Consider the following 5,382-nt stretch of genomic DNA (forward strand, 5'->3'; position numbering starts at 1 on the left):
CGGAGGGCAACGGGGGGGGGGGGGGGGGAAGGGGAACGGGGGGGGGAAGGGGAACGGGGGGGGGGAAGGGGAACGGGGGGCGAGAAGGGGAACAGGGGGAGGGAGGGAGGAGAGGGGAACGGGGGGGGGGGGAGGGGAACGGGGGGGGGAGGGGAACGGGGGGGAGGGGAACGGGGGGGGGGGAGGGGAACGGGGGGGAGGGAGGGAGGAGAGGGGAACGGGGGGAGGGAGGGAGGAGAGGGGAACGGGGGAGGAGAGGGAGGGGAACGGGGGGGGAGGGAGGGGAACGGGGGGGGGAGGGGAACGGGGGGGGAGGGAGGGGGAGGGGAGCGGGGGGAGGGAGGGGGAGGGGAACGGGGGGAGGGGAACGGGGGGGGGGAGGGGAACGGGGGGGGAGGGAGGGGAACGGGGGGGAGGGAGGGGAACACGGAGGAGGAGAGGGGAACACGGGGGTGGGAGGGGAACACGGGGGAGGGAGGGGAACACGGAGGAGGAGAGGGGAACACGGAGGAGGGGAGGGGAACACGGAGGAGGGGAGGGGAACACAGAGGAGGGAGGGGAATGCGGAGGAGGGGAGGGGAACGGGGGGAGGGGAGGAGGAGAGGGAGGGGGAGGAGAGGGTGGAATGGGAAGGAGAGGGGGGAAGGGAAGGGGAGGGGAGGGGGGGAAGGGGAGCAGTCAGAAGTGGAAGCTCTTTTAAGGAGAATTTATATCTTAAAGGGGTGGGGGTTGAGGGGGAGGGTGAAGGGAGGGAAGGGGTGGGTGAGGGAAGGGGAGGGGGGAAGAGTGGGGAGAGGGGGAAGGGGAGCAGTCAGAAGTGGAAGCTCTTTTACAGTGAATTTATGTCTTAAAGGGGAGGGAAGGGGGGGGAGGAGGGAGGCAGGAGAGGAAGGGGAGTGGCTCACGTTTGAGTGAATGTGGCTCACGTTTCTGAGTTAAGTGTGATGCCGATCAGGAAGAAGAAGAAGCCATACCACCAAATTCGTACACCTCCGGAATTTTGATTTATTTGTATTCAAATGTCTGGTAATTGTTTTGTATTTATTTGTGCGAATGTGCACTTGTATATAACTGTCATTTATTTTAAAAGCCTTATCGAGCGATTTTTTAAAAGTATTTTTAAACTCCAAAAAAACGTACCTTTTTTTTCCAATTTTTTTTTGGCCTACAACACTCCCAGGCACTCACTGATGAACCTCTGAAAGTTTGATGAAGATCCGTTCAGCCATCTCTGAATTAAACGCGGACACATAGACAACTCGCATTTATATATATATATATATATATACTAGCAAAAGTACCTGGCATTGCCGGGCGGGGGAGGGGAGGGGGAAGGGGAGGGGAGGGGAATGGGGGGAGAGCGAGCCCCTTGGTAAAGCGAGCGATTTTTTTTTCATAGCGTCATAGCGTTCATAACGTCATAGCGATTTTTTTTTTTATAGCGTCATAGCGTCATAGCGTTCATAGCGTCATCGCGTTCATATCGCTCATCGCGTCCATAGCGTTTCATAGCGATTTTTTTTTCATAGCGTCATATCGTTCATAGCGTTCATAGCGTCAATAGCGTTTCATAGCGTCATTGCGTCATAGCGTCATAGCGTCACATCGTTCATAGCGTTCCATAGCGATTTTTTTTTTCATAGCGTCATAGCGTTCATAGCGTCATAGCGTTCATAGCGTCATCACGTGATCGCTCTGGGCGAATCAGCGCCCACCTGCTCTGATTCCGTTGATTCCGTGCGCTGAAATGCACTGAGGTAAATATGAATAAAAAATATGGATCGTCAAATATTTTGAGTTCGGCCATGTTCGTCCCAGGCTCAATGGCCATGTCTATGCCAAATATCAAGCACGTAAGCCTCTCCGTTTAGGAGTCTATCGGTAACATTACACACACACACACACACAAACTGTGTTTTTATATATATTGTTATGAATTTGGTAATGCAACATCTAGAGCTAGGTAGATCTGAATAGGTAGGTATTCGGCTGTCGTGACAGGGACTCTACATGTAATAAGTTATTGATGTCTAGGCGTTTGTCGGGGTAAGATGTATGGTTGTGGACCTACCTGGAGGTTCGAGTGTTAAATAGTGAGGGATTAAAGGTAACGCCCCTGTGAGTCTCACCTAGTAGTCAAACCTTTGTCCATTATGGCACTGCAAACCACATAAACATTAGTTAGGTCCTTAGCGCAACATTAAATAATCCCCTTTCCCTGACAAGGACTTCGTATTAAATTGGCAGGAAACCAGGTCAAAAACACCGCCATAATTGGCCGCCACCGTGTACACCTCAAAAAGGCCTACAAACCTGGCCGGCACGTGTTATGCCAGGACCGCGGGGTCACGGACGGGAGATGTCAGGAGTCGCATGCCGCAGAGGGCGTGACCTGGGCGAGTTGGGAGGCTTTGATTGGCTGAGGAGTGCGCCAATGTGACGTCATCGGCCACCAATATAGGCGACGGTCGGACGCCATTTCAACACACACGGACACACACGTCGATGAGCGATCAAGTCGGAAGTTCGAGTTGAGTCCAGAGTGAGTTCGAGTGGAGTCCAGAGTTGAGAGAGTTGAGTCGCAGAGTTCGTTGTTACAGTTCCGTACCAGAGTTCGTGGCAGTTGGCACAGGACACGGTTCGTTGCACAGTTCGTCGGAGTTGGCACAGGACACGGTTCGTTGAACATTCGTGACCACAGCTCGTTGCAGTTGGCAGTTGGCACTTGGTTTTGGTTGCTTCGTGCAGCCCTGCGGTGGACCGTTGGAGCAAAGGAGCTCGTGGTGTGTGTGGGCCGTTGGACCGACGAGGCCTGGTGGCGCTTGGAGGCGGACGCAGAGGGCCGTGGAACTTGGAGCGAGGTGTGCGATTGGGCCGAAAGGAGCGGTGTTGGACGGCAGCCACAAAGACGACGAAAGACCAGATAAGCCCGAATCCGCGTACATTTTGAACGACGTGACGTGTTCTTTTCGTAATTAATCTCCCTCGTTTTGTGTTTGATATCAGTCGTGTGGGGACGTCCCGATTTAGTTATTAGTATTACCGGCGCGTGTTTTTTTCACTGTTATTACTTTAAAATAATAAATCCTTATATTATTTTCTGTACATATTTGAACGCAGTTTCCTGGGTGTTTCATTTTAATAGATAAGGCTGTGGAGCTCGTTGCGTCTGGCCTCCCGCGCGTTTAACTTTGTGTTGAGCTTGAATCCGCCATTGAGTTTTCGCCTCGGGAGTGTAAAGTCTCGCAATCGGTCATCCGTAACTGTGGTGTTAATCACGGTTACGCGACAATATATATATATATATATATATATATATATATATATATATAACTGTAAGAAATAGTAGAAACTCCAAAGTACGAGCAGGGCGTCTCATTTGTATTGAATAAATAATCGTTAGATTAAATAAGACGCGGACGTAGCTTCAGGACGTCGATCTTTAATTGTCGACAAGCTTTCGACCAACAAAGGTCTTCTTCTGAGTCGGCCCCAAGTTCAACGGAAGATATATATATATATATATATATATATATATATATATATATATATATATATATATATATATATATATAAATAAATCCGGATTTAAATTTAATTCAAAAATTCATCCAAATTTCTCAATGGAATACTGCTCTCCCCTCTGGGCCGGTGCTCCTGCCTCACACCTAGCTCGACTTCACGCTGTTGAAACCAAAGCTTTCAGAATCATTGGAATCTTCTGCGATGAAGCTAACTCCGAGGGCCTTTCACTCACTCACCGCAGGCAGGTTGGTGGTCTTTGTCTTCCACCAACTCCTCTCCGACCTTGCTTCCCCAGCTCTCTCTATGCTCTGTCCCCCTAATATTCCTACAGGTCGCACAAGATCTGCCTGCAACCCTCTTATGGTTAAACTGCCAAAATCTAGGCTCTCTGCTCACCTTCACTCCTTCATTCCCCTTTTCTCCCGCCTCTGGAACAAACTCCCCCAACTCCCTTCAATCCCACTCCTCCCTCCAGGTCTTTAAAACAGCTGTTCACCACCATCTTTTATCTTCCCCCATCCAAAACCTTGATCTTTTCTACCCCCGCCAATTCACCCCAGATACACTTTTTTGGAAATTCCAACTTCTTTCCTGGAAGTCCTTGCAGTGTTCATGTTTTATACCTCTACCACCTCCCCCCAAGCCCTCCCCCTCCTACCTTTCTCTCGATGTCCCTGCTCTCAAATGTTGTGTTTGTGTCCTTCCCCCTCTCTCCCCATCTTGTCTACCGCTCCCCTTATTTTTGTGTTTTATGTGTCGGTTTGACTTTTTGTGTGATTAATGTTCGCTCTTTCACGAGCCTCGATCTTGTATACAAAGAAGAAAAAAAAAGAAAAAAAAGGTCTATTCTCTTTCAAACCGGCAGAGGTAGTTATTTATCACAGCATCTGTAGAATTTTCTCCCTTTTACTCAACTCCGTTTCACTGTTATTTGGTGGAGCAAAAAGTCAACTGAGCTTTATAGATACTAGCAACGGTACCCGCCCTATGGGCGGGGCTTCAATTGGGAGGCCCAAATGAAAAGGCAAAATATCAGAAATTGAAGGCTTTTTTTCTTTTAAACGATTTATATAAACATCCGTTAAATCTCGATCGGTGCGCCCATTTGTGCGGCATGCGGGATCAAGTATCAGCAGGATGTGGCACTGTGTGAGTCAACGTTTCTGATCCTCCTTCATGCCGAAGTAGCCCACTACTTCTCCAAGCATTCCGCTCTTCAGATCCACCATGACAGATTTAAGCTTGATACTGAAGACACGTGCAGTTAGTACTCCCGATGTTGTATGTACTCCCGTGTCCTCTAACAACCCGTGTCCTTATAAAAGGTCTTTGTCCGAGGTCACCGAGTTCAATCGGTGCAGCCGTGCAGTGATCGGTGCAGCCGTTTGTGCGGCACCCGGGAAAACAACATTGTCACAATGAGAACATCGTCACCATGAATGTTATGCGAACGCGAATGTTAGCAACGGTACCCGCCCTACGGGCGAGGCTTCAATTGGGAAGCCCAAATGAAAAGGTAAAATATCAGAAATTGAAGGCTTTTTAAATTTTAAACGATTCATATAAACATCCGTTAAATCATATCACACGCAAATCATCAAAATCTAAACAGTATCTTACTATAATTCACCAAATGTCCCACAGTGATCGATACACTATGATCGTGATGATCGTGGTCGTGAATCGTGATCGATAATATCGTGTTCACAATCGCTATGTCGTATGTAATCCCGATATGTGTTTCCTTCAGTTGAAATGGGTTAGAATTCTTTCAAGCAGGGATTCAACCCGTGTCATGATCGTGGCAGGTGCAGCTGTGCAGCGATCGGTGCAGCCGTTTGTGCGCACACCCAGGAA

Source organism: Myxine glutinosa, chromosome 9 (assembly GCF_964187855.1).
Source record: "Myxine glutinosa chromosome 9, kmMyxGlut1.1, whole genome shotgun sequence".
NCBI classification, from domain to species: domain Eukaryota; kingdom Metazoa; phylum Chordata; class Myxini; order Myxiniformes; family Myxinidae; genus Myxine; species Myxine glutinosa.